The sequence below is a fragment of the Salvelinus namaycush genome, chromosome 30 (genome assembly GCF_016432855.1).
Source record: "Salvelinus namaycush isolate Seneca chromosome 30, SaNama_1.0, whole genome shotgun sequence".
Taxonomy (NCBI): Eukaryota; Metazoa; Chordata; class Actinopteri; order Salmoniformes; family Salmonidae; genus Salvelinus; species Salvelinus namaycush.
Window position 1 is genome coordinate 18,176,442 of NC_052336.1, and position 12,845 is coordinate 18,189,286.

At 40.4% G+C, this 12,845-nt stretch overlaps 2 long non-coding RNA genes across 4 annotated transcripts in view; both read left to right on the forward strand.

Moving 5' to 3' along the window:
• Window positions 1-10,777, forward strand: part of LOC120025353 — a 19,566-nt gene extending 8,789 nt beyond the window's left edge. For both annotated transcript variants that reach the window (XR_005472989.1, XR_005472988.1), the window contains exons 2-5: window positions 2,386-2,481; window positions 2,646-2,748; window positions 2,857-2,955; window positions 8,600-10,777. This is a non-coding gene — a long non-coding RNA (uncharacterized LOC120025353). The remainder of the gene's footprint in view (window positions 1-2,385; window positions 2,482-2,645; window positions 2,749-2,856; window positions 2,956-8,599) is intronic.
• A 484-nt stretch (window positions 10,778-11,261) lies between these two features.
• LOC120025380 lies at window positions 11,262-11,963 on the forward strand. Of its 2 annotated transcripts, none has more exons than XR_005472994.1 (3): window positions 11,262-11,548; window positions 11,661-11,768; window positions 11,916-11,963. It is a non-coding gene; the product is annotated as an uncharacterized LOC120025380 (long non-coding RNA). The 2 variants fall into 2 exon arrangements; XR_005472993.1 differs by having other exon boundaries at window positions 11,913-11,961.
• The last annotated feature ends 882 nt before the right edge of the window (window positions 11,964-12,845 follow it).

The window sequence follows — 12,845 nt, forward strand, 5'->3', positions numbered from 1 at the left end:
ACATTCAGGGCGGGATGTAAATGTAAAATGTTCTTTGTCTAAAATAAATCACTGCATTTGACTCACACAGCCTCAGTCACTTACTCACCTTGTCCACTGTGTGTGTGCCTCTCTGACATATTCTAAACATCTAGCTGGCTAGCTCATCATGTCTCAGTCTAAACTGTACACTCAAAAATACAGAAAGGAGTGGGAATCAAACCCTGAATTCAAAGGCTGGTTGAAGCTGTTTATTGGAGATGATACACGGGCATACTGCCTGTATTGTAAGGCTGATTTCTACACCAAACTTGTATGTAAAAAAAAAAAAACACATGACAACTCAAAAACATACTCAAAAAAACGCAAAGCCTTATAACAGTTCCACCCAAAACAAGCTGCCATTTATGGTTAAAAAAATTTACTCTGCAAAAAAGGCTGAGGCCACAATGGCATTAGCTATCGCTGAACACTGTTCCATGCTGGCATGTGATCACATTGGAGAAGCATGTAGAGCTGCTTTCTCAGACTCCATTGCTGCTACCCACTTCAAAATGCACAGGACAAAGTGCACAGAAATTATTAATGGTGTTCTAGCGCCATACTTTCTGAAAAAGTTGGTCGCAGATGTGGGTGACCAGCGTTTCAGCCTCCTCCTCGATGAGTCCACGGATGTAATAGTTTCTAAGTACCTGGGTGTTGTGATAAGGTACTTTAGTGACACCAAGCAGACAATTGTATCAACATTTCTGGGGCTTGTTGAGTTGGAGGGAGGAGATGCCAAATCTATGCCCGTATTGTTGTGGCTTTCCTCAAGAAGTGTTGTCTTAAAAAAGAGAAACCCCTGGGGATAGGGACTCCCAATGCCTCTGTTATGACGGGATTAACAATGGGGTCCATAAAGTGCTGAAGGAGGAATATGGCCTCAAATATCTGGTTCTTATTTGCTGTGTGTGCCACTTTGCAGCTTGCTGTAAGTCATGCTTCCAATGACACCATCCCCCGTAGTGTGGAGTACTTGGTACGAGAGACTTATAACTGGTTTTCAGTGTCTCCAAAGCGTAGGGAGGCCTACAAGGCCATATATGAGACCATCAACTGTGGGGAGAAACCTTTACAGATAAACAAGGTGTGTGCCACACGTTGGCTCTCCATTGAACCCACGGTTTCACGCATTTTGGACCAGTGGGAGGAGCTTAGGCTGCATTTCGCAGTTACCAAGTCCAGTGATCACTGCTACATGGCTGAGGTTTTATACTCCATGTACAGTGATCCTCAAAACATATTGTATCTGACTTTTTTGAAGTCAGTGCTGGGTGAGGTACAGTTGGCCATCAAGGCTTTTGAGGGAGAGCAAGTAGATCCTCTTAAGCTACTTGACAGCTTGGTTAGCCTGATCAAGTCTGTGAGAAGCAGGGTGCTGAATCCACTGGCAAATGTTGATGTACTCAAATGGCCAATAGATGGATACATCAGTCCCAAACCGTTACCTTTTTGAGTCAAAGGCAGCTGAGCTCCACCTTGCGCCTGAGGAAGAAAACAATGTCCAAAAGCAGTGTGTAGCCTTCACCATCTCCCTCACTAATGAGTTGAGGGTGAGACTGCCGGACAACATCGAAGCATTGCAGTACATGTCAGTTTTCAATGTGGAGGAAACTCTAAAGCACAATAAGAGCCCTGGAGAAATAGAACAAATAGCCAAGCTCCTTGGCTACTCCCCTGCAGAGATAGACAAGATTGTCCAGCAATGGCGTGCCATCCATCTTAGTAAATGGAATGAGACAAAAACACACTGGGCTTCTGGAGTGAGATTTGGAAGTTCAGGGATGCAGCTGATATCAACCCGTTTCAAGAACTTGCCATGGCTGCTGTGTCTGTGTTGTTCTTGCCACACTCGAATGCTGAAGTGGAGAGAGTATTCAGCCAGATGAGTGTGGTAAAAAGAAAACTTAGAAATCAGATGTCCTTGCAGACCCTTAACTCCATCCTGTACATTCGATATGGACTGAAGCTGTCTGGTGAGGCTTGCTATGAGCACCAGCTGCCTGATAATGTTTTGCAGCTTTTAGGCACATCAGCTGCTTAGTCATTTAAGTCATCTCCCTCAGTTACTGAACCTGCCATAGAGAGCCTTGACCAAAATGACGATGACCCACTCTTTCTGTGAGCCAGCACAGCCTGTGTGTGTGTGGAGGGGGGTATGGAAGAAAAGAAAAAAAAAAAAACTGAATTAGGGCCAGACTAGTTACCATCATTTTCTCACATTGCCATTGACAGTTTTTTATATTGTCTCTTTTTGGTCCATTTAGATTGTTATTGTAGATTGTATACAATTTTTTTTTTTTTTTTTAAATTTGTCATATCAGAGGGCACACAATGTTTAAATGTATCACTTTTTGCTTAAAGGTCAGTACCCTGTCTAGCATGCCAGAAGTTTGAGTAGGCAAAGACTGGCACCGGAGTTGAAGTCCATCAAAGTTGTTTCAACATGGCACATGATCGGTAAGTGTTCCAATAAAAATTTTGCCCTGATTAGTTGTTTTGTATTCGTTTCTAATATTATAGAATGTGTGTGTCAGTATCCTTACAATTACAGAAATCTGCATACTGTATGACAGATACGGGTAAGAATAAGGTAATATTCTCTCTAACATTTTAAATGTTAGGGGTGGACCTCATCAGACCCTTCACGAAATCCAGGAATGGCAACAGCTGGTGTCTGACGGTGACCGATCACTTTACCAAGTGGGTGAAGCAATACCCATTAAGGTCAGTAAAGGAAGAGTATGTGCTTATCTCTAAATTCCCTTCTATAACCCATTAAAAATGGTGCTTGGAACAAAAAATAAATGTTTGTTTTGTATGATACCCATCAAGGACGAGACTAGCGAGGCCACCTCCAAGGCGATGGTGGACTATGTTCAACACCCACAGTTCTCCTGAGGTCATGACCGAGGTCATGAACGGTGGAACAAGGTACGGATGTTATAGGTTATGTTCTGCCACCAATGGTTTGTGTTAGGAATTTTGTTAATAAATAGTTAAAACAAATTCTAGCTTTAGATAAAACTATAACAAATTGAACTCTGCATGCCTGGTGAAAAGAGATTTGTGTTGTGGGTCATAAAATAAGCAGAAAGGGTCGTTAAACTATGGTTGAACTGACCCAACTTAGCCCTGAGATGTTTAGATAAGGCTGGGGGTAACTTTTTAGGTCTTCCATTATCTTGAGTTGTCTGCTAAAGTGGTAATAAATTATAGTGAGCCTTCAGGATAATTGATTATATTATGTGTCATGTGTGTGTCCAGTGAAGTTAGAATGAACTTTTGAACCTGTTTTCTATTTGTCAGGACAATGAGACTCATTCTGTAACCTATGACGTCATATCTTGTATATAAACCTGTGTTTATGATCAAATGGGAGCGTGCTCCGAGAATAAACACTATTATCTAATTTTGATAAGACTGTATCCTGTGTATTTTATGTTAATAAGTATCTTACAAATTCTTATAAATAGACAGATTGAATCTAATTAATGAGTACATTAGAGGAATTATTTAATTCCACTAACAATTGGTCCTTCGAGTGGATTTCCAAACTTTGCCTCTGTCATCCGAAGATATTAGCCGGAAACCGTGCACGGGCGGGTCAAGACCCGTTATTTAAAGTCCTGGCCTCTGAATTGAGGTTAAAAAACAGGCCGGTATATATATATCTGAGGTCGACAGAGACGGTGACGGAATCAAACCGGCATTGCTTTTCCCAGTCTGCAAGACGAAGGTAAATAGTCTTTATTCTCGAATGTGGGGGGTATGATGTAAGTTATCTTTGATTTTAAGTTCTAAACGTGTTTAGCATTTATCAATAATGGTAGCTTCGCTATTCCAAACATATTGTGGGTTACTTGTATGACCGAAATACAAGGAAGGGAGTTATAGGTCCGAAAAGACCTATGGTGGGTGCATTACCGGAAAAAAAATATTGGCCTTAAATGATCCGGGCCTTGCAAGCCGTGGGTTATTTAAGGAGGATATAGTAAGTGTTGTTAGATAGGACGGTCGTTTTGTACAAATAGGACAGCCATTAATTCAAAAGACATACCTAAATGAAGTTTTAACCTAAAACAGTTGAGGATAAATTAGGTGGTGAGAAGGCAGGGTAATCCTAGGCGAACGGAATAACTGATCCTATTCAATACTGAAAGGGAATATCCAAAAGGGTGGGAGGGAATCTTAATATAGCGAAGTGAGATTGGATAAATACAACCAGAGTTTGACCAGGGAAGTGTGTCCCCTGGCTAATAACTGATAGTTTAAAGTGAGATCTAATGTCCGATCAATAACAACGCTATAGATAAAGTTTCCAGGGAAGAGAATCATATAAATTCATACACATAGATTATAACTAGGTAATGGTAAAACGCACATAACATAGAAATATATTCACCTAAATTGTGAGAGCGGTAGGAAGTGGTAACACACACATAGAGAAATAAATAAATAAATAGAAAGACATAGATAGGTGATAAATACCATAACTACTAGTAAAGGCAAGGATTTATCAAACATGGGTAGTAAATCCTCCAAGGAGGTCCCGGTATTAACGGGAGACTAGCGTTTTATAGAACTGAAAGATAAGAGTAATTTAGAATTCTGTCCAAAATGGAGTAAGCATTATGGATTTGATGGTAGGCTGAATGTTGAAAAACTAGAATTGCTTATCAAACAGATACATAAGGAGTGTGGTAAGGATGAGAAGAAGCAGAATAAACAGGGGTTAGCCACAGCTAGAGTCTGGCTTTCGGAAGCTAGGAAAAGAGTAGAGGGTAGTAACAGAAAGAAATTTAAAGAGAGCCAAGATACGCTGCACTCCGCTCCCACAGATTAAAAAGTTAGCCGAATGGGTGGGGGTGAGGGTAACAAACTATATCCTTCGCTAGGATACCAAGAATACAGAGGTAATCCTGTTAATGAAATAGTGGTTGTGAGAATACGGCTGCAGGAGCTACCCGCAATATCACCACCCATATATGTGAAGCCTGCTGGAGCCGAGGAAGGGATACTAGAGGTAGAGAAAGGAAAAAAGTCGAGAAAAGCGGATAGGGTGAGTCAAAAGAAAAATAGAAAATGTTTTAATTGTAATGAAACTGGACATTTCGCCCGGGAGTGTAACACTCCCTGCAAACATTGTGACAGGATTGGACACAATCACCGAGATTGTAATTTAACTAAGGGAAAGGTAAGGCGCGGCTATCGGGAGAATAAGAGAGAGCCGAGAAACAACGAAAGCGAGAAAAATGGGAATTCTCACTGAGGAAAGGCTTGAGCTTTTAAATTAGGGATATTTTGTTGACTCGGGATTGGAATTACGAATACAGATACATGTAAAGTGGGTTTAATTGCGAATAAGTTTTTGTTATTTACATGGCTTTGGTGGATCAGTGGTAGAATTCTCGCCTGGAACGCGAGAGTCTCGGGTTCGGTTACCGGTAAATGCTTTGGCTAAATTCAGAGTTTTTTGATTGTAATTAAACTAATTATATGGGTTGCCTAGAAAGTTATAGTTGTTAGTGTTTGTATAAGATATAAACTGAACGTTTTAATAGATTGTATAGGTTAAATTAATAGACTAATTCGTTCCACTTAAAATAATAACGTAGAGAATTTCGATGCAAGACGATGTCTGTTGCCTAAATTATATGGTTGAATAATGTATTGGGAATATAGTCGTAATTAAAATGCTGAATCAAGGAAGAGATAGTTACTAAATCTGATGAATTCTAAAGAATAACAGAGAAATACAATAGTTGTGCCCATCGGAATATTATAATTATTATGGATGATTGACATGCGATATAAATTTGGCGAAGTATATGGTATTTTTACACTTTGGAGTAGAGAAAGTTGAGAAGTTGATTTTACTTATACGATAGTTTTGATGCAAAACTCAGCTGGAGTAAGTAGATGTTTTGCCTAGAGGCATGAATTAGACAGTTAGTTTTGGTATTGTATTGGCTACTAATTTTCAGGGTACGTTGCTGGAGACAGGATGATTTGTTTTGTAACGACGTAAAAACAACGTCATTGGGTGGGATACACAATTACGTTACTCGAATGGATTTGGCCATTATTCAGGTACACTATTTTCTATAATTCTGGCAGTATAGTTTTGATTGAGAGATGTTGATTGACGTTGTAAATTCTATTCAAGATCCAACCTTTGTGATAAATTGGGTTTGGTTTATCGAACCCGTACTACTGTTGCTGCAGACAGCCAACAATTATTTACAATTCATTGAAAGTCGTTGCGGCTTGGGTCTGGGTTGAGCGCCTGTTGATGACATCACTCACAAGGCACTTTTGTCGCCACGGCAATGATGTTGTGACTGGGGTGTGGCAGAGAAAAGTGTTTGTGTCATTTAGAAGGAAAATGCGTCCATTATGGTTTTGAGTCACTTTTCAGAAGTTGATAAACATTTCCAGATACATTTTTAAAAGTAGCTGTAAATCGTCAGGGTAGTTAGGAAAGATGCTAAAAACTAGCAACAGATTCGCTAGGTGGGCATCATTGTTTTATGGTGTTTATTGGACTATATTCACCTGTGTGAAGGGAGATCTGAATGTCTGAATCGTAAAACATAGTAATAATGGATTCTGATGGTTATTGATTATAAACATTGTATTCTGGTGTGTTTAAGTAGGATTCCTTCTTCCGGGACGGATGGAAGTTATCTAAAATATGTAAGTTGAAGGAGCCATGGGAAAATACGTTTACATTTTTATTAAATACCTGGGATTAAATTACTGATTTCTTACACTGAGAAATGTACGACATTTGCGACAGAGGAAAAAAGTAATACGTTTAGATAATAAATATCAGGTTAATTGCATCTAAGGCCAGCATGTTCACTTAAGTACACATATACATTGACGTTGTTTAGAACTTATGATTAATGATTTGAGGTAAAGAGGAATTATCATTAGGTTTGGTTAATAGTTCACTTTTGAGTTTCTGAATCGATGTAGCACAGTGAATGCTAGTTAGGCGTTTGGTGTTTTTCCTGGGAGAGTGCGAGTTTTATTGTCTCTTGAATGTTTCCTGGGACTATTATCTTGGGGAGAGATTGAGATTGAGGAGTGAGATTGAGGCCATAAAGGACCAAATTGGAAAGGGCCTGAAAGGTTTTTGTTTTTTCATTAAGGTTTGCAAATATACACACATAAAACATTTGTTAGGACTATTTGTTTTAGTGCAAAGGTATTTTAAAGGGGCATGCTCACATTTGGAGTTTTATGAGTTTTTATCTTCTGAGTTTTAATTACACAAGTTAATTTTTTGATTTTAAGGATAAAGGGTTCTTTAAAATGTCTAGGAACATGACTATACAAGGGTGGTATAACCTTTGACCTTTATCATGGCTGTCTCTTGAAGTCTGATCAGCTTCGGGGGAGGGCCATGAAGATAATGCATTTGTGGTCATTTGGGATACTAGTTTTGAGGTAAATTAATTGACTATTATTGATTTGGTATTACAACTGGAAAAATCTTTGTCATCAATAATAAATGAGGGAAGATATGATACATTGAGGTTTGGACAGGAGATATTTTAAGCCAATAGGGCAGGAAAATACATAAGCATTAAAATTATTTATGAGAAGAAATAAGTTTTAGTTCTTAGGAGTGGTAATTTACTGTGGATAAGGTATCCACACTGTAAAACATATATTAATTATTTATGAGACTGAGTTTAAGTTTAACCAATATTATTATTTAATAAAAAACAGTGGACTCCTGGGGGAGAGAGCTTATTAGTAAAGAAAGGATTTGATATGGTTACCATTTGTTTTGGCCATTAGAAGATTTTTATTTAAATAGTATTAAAATTGACAGGGGTATATGACATGTGTGATGATTTGGGATTATTGATAGGTTGATTAAGGTTATGTAAGGATTTTAGAGATTGACACTATAAGACATGTTGTTTTTTTAAATCCATGATTTTAGATAAAGCCAAAACAGTGAGACACTTAGTTAATATTTGGATGGAACACATAGTTGTTATTGACTATTATGAGAAAAAGGCAGACAGAGGGGTCTGCCACGCACTGTTGAGATCTTGAAGGTTTGAGAGCAGAGTGGAGAGGGGGGACCAGGACATGAGCAAGGTAGGCTGTGAAATAAGATAGGTGAGAAGAGGGATACGGTTTAAATCAATAAATATATATATATTTAAGAACATATATAAGCAGCACAGATACCTTTTAAAGTAGATAAGTCACTTGACAGAGAATTGGAAAAGGATAGATATGAATGGACGCCCAAGGGAGAATTGGACATGCGGCGAATGAAAGAGGCGTTCCTACATGATAATGTCAGACATAAGGATAATTTACACTAATTTTACCTAAGTCATTGGTTAGGTTAGGCAAGGTTGTTACCTGGCAGAGCCAGGTAACAAAGGGGGGATGGGTAAGTTGTGGTCTAGGATAGGATGTGGCCTATTGGATGATAAACTAATTTAAAAAAAAAATCTAGCTAAACAAGCAGATATAGAAATAGAAAGAAGTATTGTTGATTACATGAAAAGGTTGTTTATTTAACCAAACCTGTATGTCCAAGATTTTATGCACTACAGGTGAATTGCAGGTGAAGTCACTCAATCCAGTCCCTGAGGCCTGTTGGGGGGACCATACCAAGGACTCCTGGTAACAGCTAGCTGAAAGAGCTACCCGGATTCATATCACACTGCGGGAGGGTAAGACACATTGACACTGTCGAACAAGCACAGTGTCCGAGAGGAGAACTGGAATTAACAGAATTCCGGGGGCCATCTCTCGGATGAAGATTTCCTTTTCCCCGTCATTTCATTCCTGTGTTTGTTCATAGAAGTGAAAGTGTGTCTGGCTTCTTGCTGATGATGTTTTCTCTGGGTGAGGGTGGGGCTTTATAGGTGGGCGGTCCATCCCGAGCTGTCTGGTTGTGGGAGCCATATTCCTGATACACCATGAACCCCAAGAAGGCCAGAGGGTAATATTGACACATAGTTAGACAATGAGGATTTTGTATTAACCAAGCATAAGAGATCACTTGATCTGGATAAACAGGAAGTGAGAGTGGGATTGGGAAGGAAGTCTCAGTGGAGTTCTATGTAGACCAAATGGGGCCTCTGACTCCTTGGCAGTTTAGGACTAAGAGCAGCCATTGTGGAAGACATTTATGCAAGTCCCTGTGTAGCTCATGGAAACAGGTTATAGCTCACATCATGAAGGCTACATAAATCTACATACCCAGTATGGAAGATGGAGAGTAGTGAAAGTAAGGGTTTCAGTTGACAACCTAGTGCCATTCCGAGTACGAGAAGTTAGAGCAGATGATAGTCAGCCAGAATACAAGCAGAGCCCCAGACAAAGCAGATACTGACCGTAGAGTTGTCCAGAGCCAAGGCCGATGTGGATGGTTCAGATGAAAGATTTTAAGGAAGTGATTGAGGTGGAAACTGTTATGGGATTCTAACCTATGGTTAGGCATGCCTCAGCAAAACCTCAGTTCATAACCATTTCCTTTCCATTTGATGGAATTGCTACACCCATGGAATGGCCTGTATGATAAAGCGGTTCAAGAGGGCAGGAAGCTGAACTATGACAGTTGCATTGATCTGTGATATGTGTCCCCAGGTGCCGATTACATCCAGATTTTCTCTTTCACAGTGACAGGATTTTATGGATCGCTACATAACACACGGATGGGAAGTAGGGGGAGTCAGTACATGCAATAGGACTGAGAATGTTACAACCGAGAAGACAATGAGGGACCTGACTGGCAGATGAAAAGGTTTAGAGTGTGGAGGTATGAAGCTGTGACCTAACCTGCCTACCAATTGGAACGGTAGTTATGCACTAGTGCAGTTAGGCATGCTCTTTACCCTTACTCAGATCCAATTCAAAGCGAGGAATTAGATCTTAGCAGGATTAGAGTCAAGTATTTTCTAGTGGTCCACTCTCAATAAGAATGTGGACTAGATCAATTATACCAGAGATGTAATGAATGGCTTGGCAGAATAGAATAGAATCGCGTTAGATATGTTATAGGCAGAAAAGGGTGGGGTTTGTGTGTTATTCGGGTCGATGTGCTGTACGTTTATCCCAAGTAACACAGCTCCGGATGGATCAGTGACCAAGGCCTTGGCAGGTTTAACCACCCTAGCTCACGAGTTGGCAGTGACCTCAGGGGTGGATACTTTTCTGACTAATTGGTTTGACAGTATGTTTGGGAAATGGAAAAATTTCATGATTACTGTGTTATGGGCTACCTTCACATGTGTGACTGTATTAGTTTTGTGTGGATGTGGTTTGATTCCGTGTGTGAAAGTTCTCATTTCCAGGATTCTGGAGAAATCAATGACACAACAGATGATGAAGTACGGATCAATTCTAAGCTTTGACCAGTGGAAGGATGAATGTATGGGGCCGGATCTAGTGGAGAACGATTCCGGATCTTTTAATTATGAGGAACCGAGATTGGATGAAACTGTATTTGACGTTTAGAGAATTTAGACGGTTACATGTTTCAATGTATAGACTGTTTCTTTAATGAAGATTGTAACGAAAATCCTAAATATAGAGTTATGTTTCTGATGAAGGTTAGAACAGTCATTGATGTTGATGGAGTGTAAATACATGTATTGATGTGGTTTTATTCTTGTATGACATTTATGTTTCTATATGATATTTGATATGTAGCTATGAATTGTTTTGTTATTTAGGGTGGATTGTTAGGAATTTTGTTAATAAATAGTTAAAACAAATTCTAGCTTTAGATAAAACTATAACAAATTGAACTCTGCATGCCTGGTGAAAAGGGATTTGTGTTGTGGGTCATAAAATAAGCAGAAAGGGTCGTTAAACTATGGTTGAACTGACCCAACTTAGCCCTGAGATGTTTAGATAAGGCTGGGGGTAACTTTTTAGGTCTTCCATTATCTTGAGTTGTCTGCTAAAGTGGTAATAAATTATAGTGAGCCTTCAGGATAATTGATTATATTATGTGTCATGTGTGTGTCCAGTGAAGTTAGAATGAACTTTTGAACCTGTTTTCAATTTATCAGGACAATGAGACTCATTCTGTAACCTATGACGTCATATCTTGTATATAAACCTGTGTTTATGATCAAATGGGAGCGTGCTCCGAGAATAAACACTATTATCTAATTTTGATAAGACTGTATCCTGTCTATTTTATGTTAATAAGTATCTTACAAATTCTTATAAATAGACAGATTGAATCTAATTAATGAGTACATTAGAGGAATTATTTAATTCCACTAACAGTTTGTTTTATTTATTTTTTACAATTTGTTTTTCCATGGTACATAATCAGACATATTTCAATATCTTACATTGTCAATAGATATCGCTTTCCAACCCCCTCCTCCAGGTTTGGTAAATGGACCAACCAGACCCTCAAGACTGCCATGGGCAAGCCCCTTGATACCAGGAAGGGTGGGAGAACAACCTGAAGGTAATTCTCTTTGCACACAACAGCAGACGGGAGCCGCAGCTGTTGACTGAGGTAAACAATGCAATTGTATATACAATTATTGCATATACTGTAGTATTTCAAATTTGTGATTGACTTAGTGTTGTTGTTTGTCTATTGTTATTTTTGTATAACGTACTTTCAGATCACTGAAACCCCACCTGATGTGGTGGAAGTTGTCGAACCAGATCAGAACGCCTTTGAGGACCACCTTCAGGCACGGACTGAGAAGGATGTGGAGGTTTTTGACCAGGTAAATATGATTACCCGCTGTTAATTTATTTTTTAACACTGCACTAATCCATCAAATGTTCTCACAGTAAAGTGTAACCTGGGTGTTTGCTTGTTTACGTCTGTCTCCTACCTTCTTCCTTTTAACTCTGCTCCTGTTCTCCAGCAGCTAGGGGTTCTGCCCAACACCCAGACGTGGATCCACCTGATGTCCTCCACTACCTGTTCTCCAGGACCTAGGGGTTCTGCCCAACACCCAGACGTGGATCCACCTGATGTCCTCCACTACCTGTTCTCCAGGACCTAGGGGTTCTGCCCAACACCCAGACGTGGATCCACCTGATGTCCTCCACTACCTGTTCTCCAGGACCTAGGGGTTCTGCCCAACACCCAGACGTGGATCCACCTAATGTCCTCCACTACCTGTTCTCCAGGACCTAGGGGTTCTGCCCAACACCCAGACGTGGATCCACCTGATGTCCTCCACTACCTGTTCTCCAGGACCTAGGGGTTCTGCCCAACACCCAGACGTGGATCCACCTGATATCCTCCACTACCTGTTCTCCAGGACCTAGGGGTTCTGCCCAACACCCAGACGTGGATCCACCTGATGTCCTCCACTACCTGTTCTCCAGGACCTAGGGGTTCTGCCCAACACCCAGACGTGGATCCACCTGATGTCCTCCACTACCTGTTCTCCAGGACCTAGGGGTTCTGCCCAACACCCAGACGTGGATCCACCTGATGTCCTCCACTACCTGTTCTCCAGGATCTAGGGGTTCTGCCCAACACCCAGACGTGGATCCACCTGATGTCCTCCACTACCTGTTCTCCAGGACCTAGGGGTTCTGCCCAACACCCAGACGTGGATCCACCTGATGTCCTCCACTACCTGTTCTCCAGGACCTAGGGGTTCTGCCCAACACCCAGACGTGGATCCACCTGATGTCCTCCACTACCTGTTCTCCAGCAGCTAGAGTTTCTGCCCAACACCCAGATGTGGATCCACCTGATGTCCTCCATTACCAACCATCCTCCAACTTTTCTTTACATCATCTACCCTGTTGTCATTATCTGCTAAGAAAGTTTCCTTGCTCTA